This window comes from Gossypium raimondii, chromosome 3 (genome assembly GCF_025698545.1).
Source record: "Gossypium raimondii isolate GPD5lz chromosome 3, ASM2569854v1, whole genome shotgun sequence".
Taxonomy (NCBI): domain Eukaryota; kingdom Viridiplantae; phylum Streptophyta; class Magnoliopsida; order Malvales; family Malvaceae; genus Gossypium; species Gossypium raimondii.
This window is the reverse complement of record NC_068567.1, coordinates 6427089-6451716: the sequence shown is the minus strand read 5'-3', so window position 1 is coordinate 6451716 and position 24628 is coordinate 6427089. Positions and strand designations below refer to the sequence as shown.

The window sequence follows — 24628 nt, the reverse complement described above, 5'->3', positions numbered from 1 at the left end:
CATATTTAAGTTCGGGATCGTTGTTGGATGCTGAATCAGCAATCAAACTTAAGTACTTAACTTGCGCACGGAAAATAAAACCGTATGCTAGTAAAAACTCAGTGGCATTTCTATAATCCGAATATTTTAAAAAATAAAACAATAAAATATGTATAATAAAATGTTAAGCACAATTGAACATTTAAAATCACACAATACTCGATTTTCATCACTTGCTATATATAATACCTGTAACACCCCGACCCGAGTCCGTCGCCGGATTTGAGTTACGAGGCATTACCGATCAAAATCCGACCCAAAAATTTAACTCAATCACAAAATTTCCATTCCATATATATATAACCGAAATTTGCATAAGCTTAAACATTATATATATATATACCAAATAGATCAAAAATATAAAACCAAGCTTAATCAAAATGAGTAAGCCATTTTCGCATGGCTCATATTCACAAATCCCAAGATTTAACATATTAACTAGACTATACATGTCATAGGTTCGAATTCAAAATATATAAAATACCAAAGACGGTCGATAGTGTGATAGACTATGCTGACAATCCCCGAGCTCGTAACGCGACTCCAAAATCTATAAAACAGAGGTAAACAAATACAACACACATTAAGCTATTAAAGCTTAGTAAGTCATAAGAAAATATTCATATACCTATACTTATACTTATTCCATCATTAAGTTAACATAAACCAAAATCATTTATATATTTATATATATATATCAAATGCATATAATCACTTAATTAAACATATTCAGATCCCCGGCACTTAGCCTGCTAGGTTTATAACTTGATTCATATCACCGGCACTTAGCCTACTAGGCTTATAGCCTGTTTCAGATCACCGGCACTTAGCCTGCTAGACTTATAGCCTAATTCAGATCACCGACACTTAGCCTGCTAAGTTTATAACCTGATTTAAATCACCAATTCCAAACTTGATAATTCAATGATCCAATCGAATACATTTATATATATATATTTATATTATAGATTCAACTACTACCATCATAATATTTAACTTCCATTATATTTAAATAATATACATTTCACATTCGAACATATTAAAATTATCTAAGCTAATAACTTCTTTCCTTTGATTCAGATCACCGGCATTTAGCCTGCTAGACGTAAAGTCTGAAATATTTCACCGGCATTAAGCCTGCTAGACGTAAAGTCTGAAACATTACACCGGCATCAAGCCTGCTAGACGTAAAGTCTGAATCATCTTACTTTCAAACTATACATGTCTATAAAATCCATGCATTAAAATTCAGCTCAAAATTCATAACTTATGTCTTTGAAACACATGGATATATAAATCCCAATCATCAAATCTAACTTTAATAGTTCAATAATTCAAACGAAACATATTTATATATGTCGAAACCATTTTTTTGAAAACAAAAATTAGTTATCGACTTTAAAAAATAAAAAATTTGGAGTCGCCACCGATCCATGATTTAGGTGTGACCGCTCACCTTAAAAACAAATTTGGTCTACTGAAATTTGAGAAAACGGTTCGAGTCGATTCACATACGAGGAAGGATTAGCACCCTCGTAACGCCCAAAAATCGGTACCAAATTGATTATCTAATGTCTTGGTGTCGAAAATTAAAAAGATTTTATTAAACTCAAATGTTGAAATCTGAAAAGGATAATCAATTATGCAAGTCATGCGAAGAAATTGAGACCCAATACGTTAGGGTACAATTTCTCAAAATCCCCGAATTTTGAAAATCACTTTTCAACTAATTTTCAAAGAAACTCTTCTTTTCGAGAAAATAATATGTCATGCCCAATGCGTTAGGACATAACATATCAATTCGAAAATGATTTTTGTTTATATTTTAAATAACGATATTCTCGGTTATTTGGAATTAACGAAGAAAATCGGAACCCAATACGTTAGGGCTCAATTTTCCTCGAAAATCCCTAACCTTGAATATCGTTTTATATTGAAAACCTTTGAATCATATAAAATTGATTTTAATGCTTTGACAAAATCAAAATGTATCTGAAAAATATGTTAAAAATGTAAATGCGATGTGAAACAAATAATTCAATTTAAATTATGTGTATACAAAAGTTATGAAAATAAAATATAAAATTTGTACATGTATTTATAAAAGTAAAAATATATATATAAAAATGTTAATAAATTTTGAAAGCATGTATATGTACGTATATATAAAACGAATGTGAAAATGTATTTATAATAGTTTTGAATAACATGTATATATATTATAAAAACATATATAAATGTATGCATTAAAAAAATATGGGAAATGTATGAATATTATAAAACATAAACGTATAGACATATATATATATAAAAGTATGAAAATAAAATAATAGTAAAATATAAGAGATATATATATATATATATGTATTTGAATCCATTTAAAATATATATATATATATATATATATATAAATATAATGTATAAGCATATAAAATTGTAACATACGAAAACATTCAAATGTTATAAAATATAATGTATATTATATACATATGTAACAACAAAATCTACGAAAGCAGAATAATAATAAAATATATATAATATGTATATGTATCTAAAACATTTGAAATAAATACATATATATTAACATTATATATAGATATAATAATAATATAATATAATAATGACAAAAGGGCCAATTTAAAACTTAAAACAATGACTTGGGGCAAATCCATAATTACAATAACAAAATTGGAGCAAATTAAAATACGCATAATGGGAGGAGGACCAAAAGGGAAATTTTTCCAAACCTCCCACACACTGCGTTGAAATGGGATTAAAATAAAACAATTTCAGTATTTCATAGCAAAATTTAAAAACCAAAAATCATAATTTTGAAATGATGGAAAAATGAAAATGACTAAAAAGGTAAATAGCCCATTAATAAAACCCCATTTCAAATTCTAATCAAAACCCCAAAAGTCATTCCCTTTCTCTGCCATTTGAAGTTGCCGTAGCTTCCTCTCTTCTCAACCATGCAAGCCCCATTTCCGACCAGCAACGGCGATGTGAGGGCACTCCGACGACACCACAACGGTAAGTCTCCTTTCCTCTACCCCTTTGTTTATTTTATTTTTTTATAAAATACCAGAATGAAAGGGAGAAAAAAAACAAATAGCAAAAATAAACCCAAAGAACAAACCTTCAAAATTGTTTCTTCTTCCTCCGTATTCCTTTCTCGCCTTCTCGGTAAAAATTTGCTAACTTCCTATCCTCCCTTTCTTTCTTTTTTTCTTAATTTTGTAACCCCAAATCGGTTTTACAAATCCTTTTATACCCCCAAAACAACAATCAAAACATCATTTGTCTTTGTGGTTCGATAATTTGATTTTGTTGCGGTGGAGTCTTGGAAGAGGCATCTTGCGACGTGGGCGATTGCTATGCGTTCGTGCATGGAGATAGTTCTTCTGACGTGGGACAATGGTGGCGTCGATCTGCGCTAACTCGTTAGTGTTTCGCTATTTGTTTTCTTGGTGTAATGGGTGAATGCGGGTTTAATTATTTGGGCTTGTAGTTTTTGGTTTGGTGTATTGGGTCATTGGGTTTTAGGATTTTGGGCCCCGGGCAATAATTGGGTATTACAGCTGCCCCTCTTTGCTCGTTGTCGTGTAACGAGAACAGAGCAAAGACTAAAAAGCCCAATTTTGCCCGGTCATGCTGGACCTTGGCGCTCTTCAAGTAGCCTCATTTCAACCTACTGCATCTTCAGAGGTATAGGAATCGATGCTTCAATCCACTCCACTACAACATCAAGGAGGTAGGACTTGTACCTTGTAGCTTCTTAAAAGAACAAAATTTGCTATTTTTAGTCTGCTCCACTGCAACTTCAGGGAGATAAGACTAGATGCGATCTGCTCTCTGCAACCTCAGAAAGATAAGATCTGGATGTTAATCCGCTCCACTGCAACTTCAGGGAGATATGATTGATTTCTTTTGTCTGCTCCACTGCAACTTCAGGGAGATAGGATTGATTTTTCATGCGCTCCCACCGCAACTTCGGGAGATAAGATGGATGTGATCTCGCTCTCTCGCAACCTCGTAAAGATAAGATCTCGATGTTAATCCGCTCCACTGTAACCGTGGAGATAGGATTGATTTCTTCATCGCTCCACTGCAACTTCAGGGAGATAAGACTGAATGTGATCTGCTCTCTGCACCCTCAGAAAGATAAGATCTGGGTGTTAATCCGCTCCACTGCAACTTCAGAGAGATAGGATTGATTTCTTCTGTCTGCTCTACTGCAACTTCAGGGAGATAAGACTGGATGTGATCTGCTCTCTGCAACCTCAGAAAGTTAAGATCTGGATGTTAATCCGCTCCACTGCAACTTCAGGGAGATAGGATTGATTTCTTCTGTCTGCTCCACTGCAACTTCAGGGAGATAAGACTGTTTCACCGGTTTGTTCTCTGGGGAACATGACCTGTATAATTCAATTTATGAGCCTAATTATGCCTAATGGATGTCATGATTAGAATAAATCAAATGCTTCTAACTAGGCGTGTATGAATGAATGTAAAATATTATTTTAGAGAATGATCCCGCTTAGGTTAACATTACTCAAAGTTTACTAAGACTTTATCACCGACGTGCTACAACGCCTTCTTGCTCAGCTAGCATCTCCGAAGAAACACTTAATCAACTTGCCCCCACCGTAAACTTCAGGGTTTAATCCACTGGGACACAAAATTTGTATCATCTTCTCACTGTAACCTAAGGGTAGAAAAACATGACTTCTCGATCTTCTCTTATCGCAATGTGAAGCACTTTGGACTTCTATACCATTCTCAGGATGTCATACCAAATGCCTATGCACAAATGAAAGATTTTCTTCTCCGAGAAAACATCCTCTTATTACAAGGTGATCATTGCTTATTGGTTCATTGACGCTTTGTCACCAACACGACATCTTGTCATTTTGTTTAATCAATGCTTTTGACAATAAAATCCAAAGAGATAGTCTTAATTTAGACTCTTCCCTCTCAGATTTCCCACCTTTAAACCAAGTGTGTTCTAAATAATAGTCCTGTTTCAGGTTCCCATATTATTTAGAAACCTCCAAAGTAATATGCAAAACCCTTTGTAAAAGTTTTATTACTCTATTAATCGTTATTCTAATGCAACATGCTTTGCCAAAAGAAAAAACAATGAATAGATAGAATTGAATTGAGAGCATAGCTCGAAATGAATAAATTATCAATAATATTGAGAATAAAAGAAGAATTGACTCGTATCTTGGAAAAGAATAAAGTATTCAAAGAATAAGCAATAATATGAAGACTAGGTGTCCCATATATCGCAGTTTGAACTTCTCTGCACAGACTTCCTGAAGACCACTCTAAATCCGACATGTGCTTAGAAGATCTACAGTACTCTGTCGATGCCCCAAGATGTTTCGTCCCCTTTCCTACTAGTTCAATCATTGCAAGATCACCGAATGCGTCACCTGATCATCATTTGAGCCGCCCTTTTCCGGGTTTTCAACTCAAATCCCCTTTGGTCTCAAAGTGCCCTTTACGGGTTTTCACATTGGCCTCTCCTTTTCCTTTTTTTTATTTTTTATTTTTTATTTTTATTTTTTATTTTTTTCTTTCTTTCTTTCCTTTTTTTTCCTTCCTTTTTTTTTTAAGAAAAGTATTTCTTAACTGAATCCGAGTTTACAGGGTTTGGCAAGTCCTTGCCATCCATTTCACTCAAAATCAAAGCTCCCCCTGAAAAAGCTTTCTTTACAACATATGGACCTTCCCAATTTGGCATCCATTTCCTCTGAAATCTTTTTGTATAGGAAGGACTCTTTTCAACACCACTCCCCTTCATTAAATTCTCTAGGACGAACTTTTTGTTGTAGGCCCGCATCATCCGTTTTTGATACGTTTGACCATGCCAATGACTTTTAGCCTTTTCCTTCAATTAAGTTCAATTGATCATAACGAGATTGAACCCATTCTGCTTCATCCAATTTCAATTCAGATAATACTCGGAGAGAATGAATTTCTATCTCAATAGGTAAAACTGCTTCCATGCCATAAACCAAAGAGAAAGGTGTTGCCCCAGTCGACGTCCTGACAGACGTTCTATAAGCAAAGAGAGCAAATGGTAGTTTCTCATGCCAATCCCTGTAAGTCTCGGTCATCTTTCCCACAATTTTCTTGATATTCTTATTAGCTGCTTCTACTGCACCATTCATCTTTGGGCGGTATGGCGACGAGTTATGATGTCTGATCCCAAATTGACTGCAGACCTCCTCTATTGCACTATTGTTCAAATTCAGTGCATTATCAGATATAATCCTCTCAGGCATTCCATATCGACATATGATTTCCTTTTTCAAGAATTTGCTAACTGCTGACTTCGTGACGTTTGCATATGAAGCAGCCTCCACCCATTTGGTAAAGTAGTCAATAACCACAAAGATGAAGCGATGCCCGTTAGAAGCCTTGGGCGATATTGGCCCAATAACGTCCATACCCCACATAGAGAAAGGCCATGGAGAAGTCATAACATAAAGAGGTGAAGGAGGTGCATGCATTTTATCACTATAAATTTGGCATTTATGGCACTTCTTAGCATAGCTGATGCAATCCCTTTCCAAAGTAGACCAATAATACCCAAATCTCATGATCTGCCTGGCCATTGTGAAACCATTTGCATGTGTACCACAGATACCTTCATGGACTTCTTCTAGAACTTTTCTAGCTTCTACTGCATCCACACATCTTAGCAATACTTGATCCTTCCCTTTTTTGTACAGGATTTCTCCATCTAGAACATAGTCAATAGCCAATCTTCTCAGTGCTCTTTTATCATTCTCCGTTGCTTGATCTGGATACTCGCGATTCTTTACATATCGTAATATATTCAAATACCAGGGATGATCATCCTTTTCCTCCTCCTCGACATTATAGCAATGGTAGGAGTTTCAAAATACTCATCCGGATAGGCTTCATGTCCTCTAACCTATTCACTTTCGGATCATGGAGGCTAAGGTAGCCAACGCATCAGCCATCTGATTCTCATCTCGTGGAAGATAACAAAAAGTAATATCATCAAACTCGTCCATCAATTCGAGAACCATTTTTCGATAACTGATCAGTTTAGAGTCCCTTGTTTCCCATTCTCCCTTGAGTTGATATATCACTAGTGCAGAATCCCCATACACTTCTAACATTTTGATTTTACGCTTGATGGCTGCACGAATGCCCATAATGCATGCTTCATACTCTGTCATATTATTCGTGCAATCAAAATCTAGTTTGCTAGCGAAAGGATAATGATATCCACTTGGAGATATTAGGACTGCCCCAATTCCATTACCCACAGCATTTGAAGCTCCATCAAAATTTAACTTCCACACCTGATCCATTTGGGAATTTTCTTCAGTAGTTGCCACATACATCAAGTCCTCATTTGGGAAATCAAAATTCAAAGGCTCATAATCCACCAAGGCTCTGCTAGCTAAAAAGTCAGCTATTGCGCTCCCTTTCACAGCCTTCTGACTCACATACACTATGTCAAATTCAAAAAGCAAGATCTGTCATCTAGCCATCCTCCCATTCAAAGTAATCGACTCCATCATATACTTTAAGGGGTCTAACTTTGAAATTAGCAATGTCGTGTGATACAACATATATTGTCGTAATCTTCGAGTTGTCCAAACCAAAGCACAACACAACTTCTCAATAGCTGAATATCTCGCTTCACAATCGGTGAATTTCTTACTGAAATAGTATATTGCCCTTTCCTTTCTTCCTGTCTCATCACGTTGGCCTAACACGCACCCCATGGAATTGTCAAGTACTGTTAGATACAGTATTAATGGCCTATCCGGATTAGGTGGTGATAGCACTGGAGGATTAGACAAATATTGTTTTATTTTGTCAAAAGCCTTCTGGCATTCTTCATCCCATACGCCTGGATTATGTTTTTTTAGGAGACGAAATAGGAGATCATATTTCTCAGTCAGTTGTGAGATAAACCGAGAAATGTAGTTCAATCTTCCCAGAAAACCCCGTACTTCCTTCTGTGTGTGTGGTGGAGGCAAATCTCGTATTGCCCTGACTTTGTCTGGATCAACTTCAATTCCTTTCCCACTGACTATGAAGCCCAACAACTTCTCCGATCTAGCTCCAAAAGTGCACTTTGTTGGATTAAGCTTGAGCTGGAAATTTCTTAATCTCAAAAATAATTTTCGCAGCACTTGGACATGCTCCTCTTCTGTTCTAGATTTTGCAATCATATCGTCAACATAAACCTCAATCTCCTTGTGCATCATGTCATGAAATAAAGTTACCATAGCTCTTTGATAAGTTGCCCCCGCATTCTTTAATCCAAAGGGCATCACTTTATAACAGAACGTTCCCCATAAAGTGATAAATGTGGTATTTCTCATGTCTTCTGGGTGCATCTTTATTTGATTATATCCAGAAAAACCGTCCATGAAAGAAAACAATGAATAGCCAGCAGTATTATCTACCAAAGTATCAATGTGAGGCAACGGAAAATTATCCTTTGGACTAGCCTTGTTCAAGTCTCTGTAATCCACACACATTCGCACCTTCCCGTCTTTCTTAGGGACAGGGACAACATTAGCTACCCATCCTGAATACTTAACTTCTTGCAAGAACCCAGCGTCAAACTGTTTCTTGACTTCCTCTTTTATTTTTAGCACAATGTCAGGCCTCATTCTTCTGAGCTTCTGCTGAACTGGCTTGCAATCCTCTTTTATGGGAAGACGGTGCACCACAATATCAGTGCTCAACCCTGGCATATCTTGATACGACCATGCAAAGACATCTTTGAATTCTCGAAGTAACTCAATGAGGTCTTGCCTTGTCTCGGCAGAAATGTCAGTTCCGATCTTTACCTCATTTTCCTCCTCTAGACTCACAATCTCCAATGATTCTTTATGAGGTAAGATTTGTTTATCCTCCTCTTCTACCATTCTCAATAAGTCCGGAGATACATCACAGTCTACATCATCTTCAAAATTCTGTGATCCTTCTAAACACCTATTTCGTTCGAAAGGTGATTCTGAGTCTGAAGCAGCGTCATTCATATCATTGAAATCTGGGGACCTATGATAGGTGCCAAAGAATATACAAAGAATATATGAATTTATGAACAAAATATGATTATGAAATGAATAAAGAATGATGTAGCAAAAAATAAAAGAATAATTACTCGAAAAAAAATAAAAGAATCTTGGCTCAAAATGCATACTAAAAAGCAGATTTATTATAATATCCAAGATGTGCCTAATTCATAAGGAAATTATATTTTAAGTCAAAACGACAAGGACGTTCTGCATATTTACTCTGAACAAGCTCTAAAAACTACAGGAATCTCTTCCGCAGTCCAATTGTCCAGATCATTTCCAGGCTCGTAAGGGCGAATCTCCAGCCAAGTCTCTCTTCCAACCGTGTCTAGGGCATTGATGTGAAAATCTCCTAATATTTCTTCAACACCTTCCACCTCAAGCACTCTTTGTTCCGGATGAATAAACCCTCCTGACACGAAGGTCTTGGATAAATGAGGAAAAACCATAGGCTCCCAACTAACTTCATTTCCACTCAGGCGTGCCTTTCTTCTCTTCTGTCTTCTCTTTATTTCCCTTCTTCTTTGTTTTACATTTGGTCTATAACCCAGACCAAAGCGATCAAACTTTTCTTTCATCATTGGTGCTTCAACATTTCCTTGCAAATCTCTTCCCAAACCTTTTCCTGGTACAGCTCCTCTTCCCACCATTAATTGAAGGCCCATTCTTGTAGTCTTGGATATCTTTGGTACTGGAATTCTATTCCCCTCAGTAATAAATGTTGTATTAATAAACTCTAAAGTCCGGAAAGAATATTCCACCGCCTCTTCGTCTGTCTCCACATATGGTGCATTGCTGGTCACTGACGCAATAATACTTCCTCGGCATTTATTGTCACTAACCGTCCTTCTGTCACCAATTTTAACTTCTGATGCAGCGTTGAGGGTACGGCCCCCGCCAAATGTATCCAAGGTCTGCCCAATAAACAATTATATGAAGGCTTGATATCCATTACAATGAAATCTACTTCATAAGTATTCAGGCCAATCAGCAACGGTATCTCAATTCTCCCCAAAACTTTCCTTTCCATTCCATCGAGCGCCCTTACCACGTTTTGACATGCTTCCATATGTGAGCTATCTACAGGTAGCCTATTGAGAGTAGATAAGGGGCAGTACATTCAATGCAGACCCATTATCGATTAAAACTCCCGAAACCAAACTTCCTTTACACCGAGCAGTAATGTGCAGAGCTTTCGTGGACCCCATACCTCCAGATGGTATTTGATCGTCGTTGAAGAAGATAAAATTATCAGCGCTTATATTGTTCACCAACCGACCCAATTGGTTGACAGAAATATCACTTGCCACATACGCTTCATTTAAAGCCTTCATCAGCGCATTTCGATGTAACTCAATTCATGAGCAAAGACAACACGGATATCTGAGTTGGTCGCTTATGTAGCTACTTCTACCACGCTATACTCATTGTGTTTCAGAAATTTCAAGAATTCAGTGGCTTCTTCCTCCTTTATTGGCTCATTAATCAATGGCCTTAATTCAGCCTTCTTCTCTTTCTTTTGCTCAGCTGCAATAACTTTTCCCTCCACCTATTCATGCGATCATCTATCCGACCACAATACTTCTCGATTCACATAAGAAGTTGTCTTTTGTTTTCTCTCTCAACACTAACTAAAGCTTCTTTCTCCAAATTACCTCGCATTCATAATTCCAAGGGACCTTCTTGTTATCCTTATATAAAAACTTCACCGGCTTTTGAATAACAATCTTTGGTGTCATTTGTGCCTTAACTTCAGCAACCCTTGGGCGCGAGATGATTATCTTCGGAATCCTCGTCTCTGAATCCGATGCGCATATATTTTCGTTTCTTTCTTCCTCTTCAAAAAACTCTATTTCTCCAATATCCATCATGCTCTGGATCAGAGCTCTGAACTTCTCACATTTTTGAATTTCATGTCCCACCTCCTGATGGAACTCACAATAATTTTGGGTCTTGCTACCCTTCACTAAATCTGAAACAATCAATCTTCCTTCTACCATTTCCTTCCAAACCCTCCTCAAAGGGATCTTTACCTCAGCAATATTCTCCTTGACCTTCTTCCCTGTACCTTCACCTACCATGTTTACCCCTGCATCATTATGTTTGGGTAATGGAATTTCCGTACCTGATGAATCATCTATCTTGACAACGCCCATCTGAATCAACTTCTCAACAAGCTTTTTAAAAGCAGTACAATGCTCTATGGAGTGCCCCGTAACTCCTGCATGGTAATCGCATTGTGCATTTGCGTCATACCATTTAGGATATGGAGACTGTAAGGGGGTCAAATAAAATGGGGCAACAACGTGCGCGTTAAATAAATTCTGATACAACTCTTTGTACGACATAGGAATGGGTGTAAACTGAGGCCTCTCATTACTTGGCCTTGTACCAGATTCTTGTTTTGATGAACCCTGTTGACCTGTCACTACCTTCCTGGGCTGATTCACCGTAATCGATTTGCTATGTGTATTCACGTTGTTTACCTCACCCTATTTTTTCTTTGAATTTTATCTTCTATTGTTATCTTCAACATCAATCTTCCCGCTCTTTACAGCACTTTCAATCATCTCACCACTCATGACTATATCAGCAAAATTTTTCGTGGCACTGCCTAACATGTGTGTGATGAAATGGGCCTTTAGCGTGTTTACAAAAAGCATCGTCATTTCTCTTTCAAGAAAAGGTGGCTGGACCTGCACTGCCACCTCTCTCCACCTCTGAGCATATTGTCTAAAACCTTCATTCGACTTTTTCTCCATGTTCTGTAAAGTGATCCTATCAGGAACCATGTCTGCAACATGACCATACTGCTTCATAAAAGCCTGTGCTAAATCTCTCCAGGAGCTAATCTTAGCACGGCTTAATTGATTATACCATTTTGACGCAGCCCCCGTGAGGCTATCTTGAAAACAGTGTATCAATAACTGGTCGTTATTGACATACCCGGTCATTCGCCTACAAAACATAGTAATGTGGGCTTCAGGGCAGGTGGTCCCATTATACTTCTCGAAATCTGGCATTTTAAACTTGTACGGAAGCATTAAATTCGGTACCAAACTTAAATCCTTAGCATCTATCCCATGACATCCTTCAGTAGTCTCCATTACTTTAAATTTCTCCTCAATCCACCTCCATCTTTCTTCAAATTACTTTGGTAATTCCTCTTTTGTTTTCTCTTTTTCAACTGCCTCATCGAAATCTGGAACAATAGGATTGGCAGTATTATTCTCAGGACTGGAGCCTGATCCGACTTGAAAATTCATCGACCTTAAAGCATCGGCTTGAAATTGCTGAGGCCTAATCGTAACAGAAGATTTACGCAGGTACACTTCCGCTTGGTGCTGCACATGTAGAGGAGTGAAGCCTGGAGGATACTGGAGTCCATCATTACCTTCTTCCTTAATATTGGTCACAGTGCCTTTTCCCTTATCTTTTCCGCCAGTTAATAGTTGAGTTAATTGGGTTATCATGTTTCCTTGGGATTCCTCCATTTTGTCCATCAACTTCTGCTGAATTTTTTCAAGCTGTTCTTTCATTTGTTGCTGGAGCTGATCCTGCATTTCTTTTTGGAATCCTTCGAGCTTTTCCAACCTTTGGTCCATATTCTTTAATTTCGCTCTTGTACCGTAACGATGCTGAGTTGGTTGGTTAGATTCCAAGTTAACTGAGGAATGATTTTGATTAATCAGAACCCTTTAATAATTTTTAATGCATGAATGTGATGTATGAAAATGAATGCAGAGAAGGCGTTAATTCTAGTTTCAATTACTTTTAGAAAACTTTATTAGAAAATAAATTTCTTTACATAGAATGGGTTACAAGTATGGCTTTCCCTAACACTTAAGACCTTAATCTTTTTAAGCAACGATGCCAACTCTTGTCCTCGATCCGACTCTAGCTCGTACTTTACGCTTAACGTGTCGGCTTGTACCGCCAAAGTTTGCAAGTGATCTGCCACTTCACGAATCTGCACCACAGCTTCTCCCATAACGTGATCCCTATTTCTGACTTGATCCTGGAAATAATGAAGCTGCTCATTCTGACGACCTTCCTTTGCCTCTAGATGCTTGATCTGACCCTCACAACTTTGTAATGCTGCTTCCAACTCTTTTATTTTACCCTTCATTTCTTCAATCTTGCTCAGACTTGCTTTCAGCTCTATTACAGAATTTCGACTTCTGTGTTGACGGAGAGACCCTTCTAACTCAACGACTCTGTCCTTTAGTTTTCCTTTTTCCTTTTGACTCTCTGACAAGCTCTTCTCCAAGGTTTCATTTCGTGCTTGCACTTCTTGGAATTTTTTTTCCCACCGGTCGGACTTGTTTCTTTCCTCTCGAACTTCTTCACGCCACTGCTCTGAAGTCTTTCCAAGCCTGGCAGTTCTCATGGACGGACGCGGCTTCTTGTAATCAGTCTTCAAGCTATCTAACTCCTCTTCAGCCTTGTTCTTCCCCTTTCTTAGTTTATCAGCCTCGAGCTTCTGAACATCCGCATCTAGCCTCAAATTCACCTTTTCTTCCTCCATCTACTCGATTTTCCTCTCTAATTCTGTATTTCTCCTTTCAAAGTCTTGCTTTATGATTTCCAGCTCAGTAGGGACAACACGCAAATACTCCTCTATTGACTGGCTATTTTCTAAACCCGGCCCAGGAATGTTATCGTTAATCCTCTTAGCCCACCATTTACCATATTTAGAAGTTGTCATCGGGCCCGTAGCTAATCCCTTCATTCGACGAGTCTTATCCCATGCACTGACCATCTCACGAACTCTCCTCTTGTAACCATCGCCTCTATACGAGAACTCACACTCGGCCAATCCCTGAGTTGCAGGCACGAACTGTCTTGACCTGTATTGCCTAAGTACTAGCACGGTGCGTAACCAATAGCTCCCCAAATCCCAATCAAAGGAACCCAGTCGAAATCCCCACATCGATATAGGATCTCACCTGGAAGTAACCATGGGGCTCTCCACTCGATATCGCCCTCCTGTAAATTTTGAAAAATAACCATCCATTTCTCTTCCGAGATGTCATCCCTCCTCGGTGTAGCCACTATCTCTTTCAATGGTGAATAATTATCAGAGAAGACCCGATATGAAACCTTATCGATCTTCCAAAAATGACTATGGAGCCATGCAAGTAAAAGCTGGGCACATCCAATGAACCTACCCTCTCCCGCTCTCTGGCATGCATTCAGTGACCTGAAGGTTTCTGCCAAAATTACCGGGACTGGTGTAACTCTCTTTTCAAGCCGATCAAATAAGTCAGTAACTGCCTCGTCAACATGCCCCAAAATTTTAGGGAACATAACCAAACCATATATACTTAAGGCAAAAGACATCTACCTTCTTCCTTGCATCTGGGTGCGCTAGAATGAGATCCTTCAAAATTTTCCAGGGAATACACTTGCTATCTCCCTTTTGCACGATCCATTTGTGACCCACCGCTCACTCATCCCGTTATATTCATCAACCTCTTCAAAAGGTCGGTGCATTTACGCCTTGAATAAACCTTATCCACATGAATTTTCGAACAAAGTAAAGCCATGTATTCTTCTATTGTAGGCACCAAATCAACCCTCCCAAACGTGAAACAACTATAAGCGGGGTTCCAAAATTGTGCGAGAGCCCAAAGAGTCGCTTATCCACCTTCATATCAAGCAAATAAGGCAAATCCGTAATTTAAATAAAATAATTGTCTAACCTCATCATTACATCGCTCCCAAATTTCTTTCAACTCATGCAAGTTGTTCGGTTCTGTTGACATGGGTGAAGTCCCACAATTCAGATATGTACCCCTCGGCCAAACTATCACCTTTCTCGCACTGTGTGATTTCATTGAAGTTCGACAAACAGCATTATCTTCCACGCTATCAAGAAACCTATTTCCCATGATAAGCCTTCTATCTAGCAATCGAATACGAACCAATGCCTTTCTATAATGAGATGCCATGTAATTGAAATGTCATGCAATCAAAGTAAAACACAAAAAAGTCAGTAACAATTAAATATAATACAACCAAAAATAATAAAAACTCCTAATTAGGCATTTACTAAGGTTAAGAGTAATTCTACCTAAGGTGAGTTCTTATGGTTCACTATATGTGGTTTGGTTTCTAGAGTACAGGTACCCGAACCAGCAGATTTCTCGATCCTCACCCATTATAGGCTCATATAGACCGAGTTCGGTTCAGGGGAATACATTTCCCTATGGCTGCATGGAGATGAAAATCTCACGAAGACATAGGTGATGTATCCCGAAAGTGATCCACTATCCTGCACGGAGGTGAAAACCTCACGAAGGAGTAGCTTCTCACTCCCACTTAGAGGGGTAAAAATGACCGACGTTATGAGATGCAAAATGCAAATAAGATAACAGACTTAAACCAAACAAGCAAACAATGAAAATCAATGAGTGCAAAGGAAAATTATGATAAAAAAACTTTAATTTTCGACAAAAAGACACCAAATAATCAATTTGTGGCTCGACTCTCGAAGTCCCCAGTGGAGTCGCCAAGCTGTCGAAACCATTTTTTTGAAAATAAAAATTAGTTATCGACTTTAAAAAATAAAAAATTTGGAGTCGCCACCGATCCATGATTTAGGTGTGATCGGCTCACCTTAAAAACAAATTTGGTCTCTGAAATTTGAGAAAACGGGTTCGGAGTCGATTCACATGCGAGGAAGGTTAGCACCCTCATAACGCCCAAAAATCGGTACCAAATTGATTATCTAATGTCTTGGTGTCGAAAATTAAAAAGATTTTATTAAACTCAAATGTTGAAATCTGAAAAGGATAATCAATTATGCAAGTCATGCGAAGAAATTGAGACCCAATACGTTAGGGTACAATTTCTCAAAATCCCCGAATTTTGAAAATCACTTTTCAACTAATTTTCAAAGAAAATCTTCTTTTCGAGAAAATAATATGTCATGCCCAATGCGTTAGGACATAACATATCGAATTCCCGAAAATGATTTTTGTTTATATTTTAAATAACGTATATTCTCGGTTATTTGGAATTAACAAAGAAAATCGGAACCCAATACGTTAGGGCTCAATTTTCCTCGAAAATCCCTAACCTTGAATATCGTTTTTATATTGAAAACCTTTGAATCATATAAAATTGATTTTAATGCTTTGACAAAATCAAAATGTATCTGAAAAAATATGTTAAAAATGTAAATGCGATGTGAAACAAATAATTCAATTTAAATTATGTGTATACAAAAGTTATGAAAATAAAATATAAAATTTGTACATGTATTTATAAAAGTAAAAATATATATATAAAAATGTTAATAAATTTTGAAAGCATGTATATGTACGTATATATAAAACGAATGTGAAAATGTATTTATAATAGTTTTGAATAACATGTATATATATTATAAAAACATATATAAATGTATGCATTAAAAAAATATGGGAAATGTATGAATATTATAAAACATAAACGTATAGACATATATATATATAAAAGTATGAAAATAAAATAATAGTAAAATATAAGATATATATATATATATATGTATTTGAATCCATTTAAAATATATACATATATATATATATAAATATAATGTATAAGCATATAAAAATTGTAACATATATATATATAATGTATAAGCATATAAAAATTGTAACATATATATATATATAAAAATTGAATTGAGAGCATAGCTCGAAATGAATAAATTATCAATAATATTGAGAATAAAAGAAGAATTGACTCGTATCTTGGAAAAGAATAAAGTATTCAAAGAATAAGCAATAATATGAAGACTAGGTGTCCCATATATCGCAGTTTGAACTTCTCTGCACAGACTTCCTGAAGACCACTCTGAATCCGACATGTGCTTAGAAGATTTACAGTACTTTGTCGATGCCCCAAGATGTTTCGTCCCCTTTCCTACTGGTTCAATCATTGCAAGATCACCGAATGCGTCACCTGATCAGCATTTGAGCCGCCCTTTTCTGGGTTTTCAACTCAAATCCCTTTTGGTCTCAAAGTGCCCTTTACGGGTTTTCACATTGACCTCTCGTTTTTTTTTTTTTTTTTTCTTTCTTTCTTTCCTTTTTTTTTCTTTCCTTTTTTTTTAAGAAAAGTATTTCTTAACCGAATCAGAGTTTACAGGGTTTGGCAAGTCCTTGCCATCCATTTCACTCAAAATCAAAGCTCCCCCTGAAAAAGCTTTCTTTACAACATATGGACCTTCCCAATTTGGCATCCATTTCCCTCTGAAATCTTTTTGTATAGGAAGGACTCTTTTCAACACCAGCTCCCCTTCATTAAATTCTCTAGGACGAACTTTTTTGTTGTAGGCCCGCATCATCCGTTTTTGATACGTTTGACCATGCCGAACAGCTTTTAGCCTTTTCCCTTCAATTAAGTTCAATTGATCATAACGAGATTGAACCCATTCTGCTTCATCCAATTTCAATTCAGATAATACTCGGAGAGAATGAATTTCTATCTCAATAGGTAAAACTGCTTACATGCCATAAACCAAAGAGAAAGGTGTTGCCCCAGTCGACATCCTGACGGACGTTCTATAAGCAAAGAGAGCAAATGGTAGTTTCTCATGCCAATCCCTGTAAGTCTCGGTCATCTTTCCTACAATTTTCTTGATATTCTTATTAGCTGCTTCTACTGCAACATTCATCTTTGGGCGGTATGGTGACGAGTTATGATGTCTGATCCCGAATTGACTGCAGACCTTCGCTATTGCACTATTGTTCAAATTCAGTGCATTATCAGATATAATCCTCTCAGGCATTCCATATCGACATATGATTTCCTTTTTCAAGAATTTGCTAACTGCTGACTTCGTGACGTTTGCATATGAAGCAGTCTCCACCCATTTGGTAAAGTAGTCAATAACCACAAAGATGAAGCGATGCCCCTTAGAAGCCTTGGGCGATATTGGCCCAATAACGTCCATACCCCACATAGAGAAAGGCCATGGAGAAGTCATAACATGAAGAGGTGAAAGAGGTGCATGCATTTTATCACTATAAATTTGGCATTTATGGCACTTCTTAGCATAGCTGATGCAATCCCTTTCCAAAGTAGACCAATAATACCCAAATCTCATGATCTGCCTGGCCATTGTGAAACCATTTGCATGTGTACCACAGATACCTTCATGGACTTCTTCTAGAATTTTTCTAGCTTCTACTGCATCCACACATCTTAGCAATATTTGATCCTTCCCTTTTTTGTACAGGATTTCTCCATCTAGAACATAGTCAATAGCCAATCTTCTCAGTGCTCTTTTATCATTCTCCGTTGCTTGATCTGGATACTCGCGATTCTTTACATATCGTAATATATTCAAATACCAGGGATGATCATCCTTTTCCTCCTCCTCGACATTATAGCAATGAGCCGGGTTTCAAAAATACTCATCTGGATAGGCTTCATGTCCTCTAACCTATTCACTCGGATCATGGAGGCTAAGGTAGCCAACGCATCAGCCATCTGATTCTCATCTCGTGGAAGATAACAAAAAGTAATATCATCAAACTCGTCCATCAATTCGAGAACCATTTTTCGATAACTGATCAGTTTAGAGTCCCTTGTTTCCCATTCTCCCTTGAGTTGATATATCACTAGTGCAGAATCCCCATACACTTCTAACATTTTGATTTTACGCTTGATGGCTGCACGAATGCCCATAATGCATGCTTCATACTCTGTCATATTATTCGTGCAATCAAAATCTAGTTTGCTAGCGAAAGGATAATGATCTCCACTTGGAGATATTAGGACTGCCCCAATTCCATTACCCACAGCATTTGAAGCTCCATCAAAATTTAACTTCCACACCTGATCCATTTGGGAATTTTCTTCAGTAGTTGCCACATACATCAAGTCCTCATTTGGGAAATCAAAATTCAAAGGCTCATAAACCACCAAGGCTCTGCTAGCTAAAAAGTCAGCTATTGCGCTCCCTTTCACAGCCTTCTGACTCACATACACTATGTCAAATTCAGAAAGCAAGATCTGCCATCTAGCCATCCTCCCATTCAAAGAAATCGACTCCATCATATACTTTAAGGGGTCTAACTTTGAAATTAGCAATGTCGTGTGATACAACATATATTGTCGTAATCTTCGAGTTGTCCAAACCAAAGCACAACACAACTTCTCAATAGCTGAATATCTCGCTTCACAATCGGTGAATTTCTTACTGAGATAGTATATTGCCCTTTCCTTTCTTCCTGTCTCATCACGTTGGCCTAATACGCACCCCATGGAATTGTCAAATACTGTTAGATACAGTATTAATGGCCTATCCGGATTAGGTGGTGATAGTACTGGAGGATTAGACAAATATTGTTTTATTTTGTCAAAAGCCTTCTAGCATTCTTCATCCCATACGCCTGGATTATGTTTTTTTAGGAGATGAAATAAGGGATCACATTTTTCAGTCAGTTGTGAGATAAACCGAGAAATGTAGTTCAATCTTCCCAGAAAACCCCGTACTTCCTTCTGTGTGTGTGGTGGAGGCAAATCTCGTATTGCCCTGACTTTGTCTGGATCAACTTCAATTCCTTTCCCACTGACTATGAAGCCCAACAACTTCCCCGATCTAGCTCCAAAAGTGCACTTTGTTGGATTAAGCTTGAGCTGGAAATTTCTTAATCTCAAAAATAATTTTCGCAGCACTTGAACATGCTCCTCTTCTGTTCTAGATTTTGCAATCATATCGTCAACATAAACCTCAATCTCCTTGTGCATCATGTCATGAAATAAAGTTACCATAGCTCTTTGATAAGTTGCCCCCGCATTCTTTAATCCAAAGGGCATCACTTTATAACAGAACGTTCCCCATAAAGTGATAAATGTGGTATTTCTCATGTCTTCTGGGTGCATCTTTATTTGATTATATCCAGAAAAACCGTCCATGAAAGAAAACAATGAATAGCCAGCAGTATTATCTACCAAAGTATCAATGTGAGGTAACGGAAAATTATCCTTTGGACTAGCCTTGTTCAAGTCTCTGTAATCCACACACATTCGCACCTTCCCGTCTTTCTTAGGGACAGGGACAACATTAGCTACCCATTCTGAATACTTAACTTCTTGCAAGAACCCAGCGTCAAACTATTTCTTGACTTCCTCTTTTATTTTTAGCACAATGTCAGGCCTCATTCTTCTGAGCTTCTGCTGAACTGGCTTGCAATCCTCTTTTATGGGAAGACGGTGCACCACAATATCAGTGCTCAACCCTGGCATATCTTGATACGACCATGCAAAGACATCTTTGAATTCTCGGAGTAACTCAATGAGGTCTTGCCTTGTCTTGGCAGAAATGTCAGTTCCGATCTTTACCTACTTTCCCTCCTCTAGACTCACAATCTCCAATGATTCTTTATGAGGTAAGATTTGTTTATCCTCCTCTTCTACCATTCTCAATAAGTCCGGAGATACATCACAGTCTACATCATCTTCAAAATTCTGTGATCCTTCTAAACACCTATCTCGTTCGAAAGGTGATTCTGAGTCTGAAGCAGCGTCATTCATATCATTGATATCTGGGGACCTATGATAGGTGCCAAAGAATATACAAAGAATATATGAATTTATGAACAAAATATGATTATGAAATGAATAAAGAATGATGTAGCAAAAAAATAAAAGAATAATTACTCGAAAAAAGAAATAAAAGAATACTGGCTCAAAAATGCATACGAAAAAGTGTATTTATTATAATATCCAAGATGTGCCTAATTCATAATGAAATTATATTTTAAGTCAAAACGACAAGGATGTTCTGCATATTTACTCTAGACAAGCTCTAAAAACTACAGGAATCTCTTCCGCAGTCCAATTGTCCAGATCATTTCCAGGCTCGTAAGGGCGAATCTCCAGCCAAGTCTCTCTTCCAACCGTGTCTAGGGCATAGATGTGAAAATCTCCTAATATTTCTTCAACACCTTCCACCTCAAGCACTCTTTGTTCCGGATGAATAAACCCTCCTGACACGAAGGTCTTGGATATATGAGGAAAAACCATAGGCTCCCAACTAACTTCATTTCCACTCAGGCGTGCCTTTCTTCTCTCCTGTCTTCTCTCTATTTCCCTTCTTCTTTGTTTTACATTTGGTCTATAACCCAGACCAAAGCGATCAAACTTTTCTTTCATCATTGGTGCTTCAACACTTCCTTGCAAATCTCTTCCCAAACCTTTTCCGGGTACAGCTCCTCTTCCCACCATTAATTGAAGGCTCATTCTTGTAGTCTTGGATATCTTTGGTACTGGAATTCTATTCCCCTCAGCAATAAATGTTGTATTAATAAACTCTAAAGTCCGGAAAGAACATTCCACCGCCTCTTCGTCCGTCTCCACATATGGTGCATTACTGGTCACTGACGCAATAATACTTTCCTCGGCATTTATTGTCACTAACCGTCCTTCTGTCACCAATTTTAACTTCTGATGCAGCGTTGAGGGTATGGCCCCCGCCAAATGTATCCAAGGTCTGCCCAATAAACAATTATATGAAAGCTTGATATCCATTACAATGAAATCTACTTCATAAGTATTCGGGCCAATCAGCAACGGTATCTCAATTCTCTCCAAAACCTTTCTTTCCGTTCCATCGAGCGCCCTTACCACGTTTTGACATGCTTTCATATGTGAGCTATCTACAGGTAGCCTATTGAGAGTAGATAAGGGGCAGTACATTCAATGTAGACCCATTATCGATTAAAACTCTCGAAACCAAAACTCCTTTACACCGAGTAGTAATGTGCAGAGCTTTCGTGGACCCCATACCTCCAGATGGTATTTCGTCGTCGTTGAAGAAGATAAAATTATCAGCGCTTATATTGTTCACCAACCGACCCAATTGGTTGACAGAAATATCACTTGCCACATACGCTTCATTTAAAGCCTTCATCAGCGCATTTCGATGTAACTCTGAATTCATGAGCAAAGACAACACAGATATACGAGTTGGCTGCTTATGTAGCTGCTCTACCACGCTATACTCACTGTGTTTCAGAAATTTCAAGAATTCAGTGGCTTCTTCCTCCTTTATTGGCTCATTAATCAGTGGCCTTAATTCAGCCTTCTTCTCTTTCTTTTGCTCAGCTACAATAACTTTTCCCTCCACCTATTCTGTCTGATCATCTATCCGACCACAATACTTCTCAGTATTCACATAAGAAGTTGTCTTTTGTTTTTCTCTCTCAACACTAACTAAAGCTTCTTTCTCCGAAACTGTTACCTCGCATTCATAATTCCAAGGGACCTTCTTGTTATCCTTATATAAAAACTTCACCGGCTTTTGAATAACAATCTTTGGTGTCATTTGTGCCTTAACTTCAGCAACCCTTGGGCGCGAGATGATTATCTTCGGAATCCTCGTCTCTGAATCCGATGCGCATATATTTTCTTTTCTTTCTTCCTCTTCAAAAAACTCTATTTCTCCAATATCCATCATGCTCTGGATCAGAGCTCTGAACTTCTCACATTTTTAAATTTCATGTCCCACCTCCTGATGGAACTCACAATAATTTTGGGTCTTGCTACCCTCCACTAAATCTGAAACAATCAATCTTCATCCTACCATTTCCTTCCAAACCCTCCTCAAAGGGATCTTTACCTCAGCAATATTCTCCTTGACCTTCTTCCATGTACCTTCACCTACCATGTTTACTCCTGCATCATTATGTTTGGGTAATGGAATTTTCGTACCTGATGAATTATCTATCTTGACAGCGCCCATCTGAATCAACTTCTCAACAAGCTTTTTAAAAGCAGTACAATGCTCTATGGAGTGCCCCGTAACTCCTACATAGTAATCGTATTGTGCATTTGCGTCATACCATTTAGGATATGGAGGCTGTAAGGGGGTCAAATAAAATGGGGCAACAACGTGCGCGTTAAATAAATTCTGATACAACTCTTTGTACGACATAGGAATGGGTGTAAACTGAGGCCTCTCATTACTTGGCCTTGTACCAGATTCCTGTTTTGATGAACCCTGTTGACCTGTCACTACCTTCCTGGGCTGATTCACCGTAATCGATTTGCTATGTGTATTCACGTTGTTTACCTCACCCTATTTTTTCTTTGAATTTTGTCTTCTATTGTTATCTTCAACATCAATCTTCCCGCTCTTTACAGCACTTTCAATCATCTTACCACTCATGACTATATCAGCAAAATTTTTCGTGGCACTGCCTAGCATGTGTGTGATGAAAGGGGCCTTTAGCGTGTTTACAAAAAGCATCGTCATTTCTCTTTCAAGAAGCGGTGGCTGGACCTGCACTGCCACCTCTCTCCACCTCTGAGCATATTGTCTAAAACCTTCATTCGACTTTTTCTCCATGTTCTGTAAAGTGATCCTATCAGGAACCATGTCTGCAACATGACCATACTGCTTCATAAAAGCCTGTGCTAAATCTCTCCAGGAGCTAATCTTAGCACGGCTTAATTGATTATACCATTTTGACGCAGCCCCCGTGAGGCTATCTTGAAAACAGTGTATCAATAACTGGACGTTATTGACATACCCAGTCATTCGCCTACAAAACATAGTAATGTGGGCTTCAGGGCAGGTGGTCCCATTATACTTCTCGAAATCTGGCATTTTAAACTTGTACGGAAGCACTAAATCCGGTACCAAACTTAAATCCTTAGCATCTATCCCATGACATCCTTCAGTAGTCTCCATTACTTTAAATTTCTCCTCAATCCACCTCCATCTTTCTTCAAATTACTTTGGTAATTCCTCTTTTGTTTTCTCTTTTTCAACTGCCTCATCGAAATCTGGAACAATAGGATTGGCAGTATTATTCTCAGGACTGGAGCCTGATCCGACTTGAAAATTCATCGACCTTAAAGCATCGGCTTGAAATTGCTGAGGCCTAATCGTAATAGAAGATTTACGCGGGTACACTTCCGCTTGGTGCTGCACATGTAGAGGAGTGAAGCCTGGAGGATACTGGAGTCCATCATCACCTTCTTCCTCAATATTGGTCACAGTGCCTTTTCCCTTATCTTTTCCACCAGTTAATAGTTGAGTTAATTGGGTTATCATGTTTACTTGGGATTCCTCCATTTTGTCCATCAACTTCTGCTGAATTTTTTCAAGCTGTTCTTTCATTTGTTGCTGGAGCTGATCCTGCATTTCTTTTTGGAATCCTTCGAGCTTTTCCAACCTTTGGTCCATATTCTTTAATTTCGCTCTTGTACCGTAACGATGCTGAGTTGGTTGGTTAGATTCCAGGTTAACTGAGGAATGATTTTGATTAATCAGAACCCTTTGATAATTTTTAATGCATGCAATGTGATGTATGAAAATGAATGCAGAGAAGGCGTTAATTGTAGTTTCAATTACTTTTAGAAAACTTTATTAGAAAATAAATTTCTTTACATAGAATGGGCTACAAGTATGGCTTTGCCCTAACACTTAAGACCTTAATCTTTTTAAGCAACGATACCAACTCTTGTCCTCGATCTGACTCTAGCTCGTACTTTAC

The 24628-nt window shown here is 37.9% G+C and overlaps 1 pseudogene; it reads right to left on the bottom strand.

The window, feature by feature from the left end:
• Positions 1 to 17226: 17226 nt before the first annotated feature.
• Positions 17227 to 23820, bottom strand: LOC105784651 (uncharacterized; annotated as a pseudogene).
• Positions 23821 to 24628: the final 808 nt, after the last annotated feature.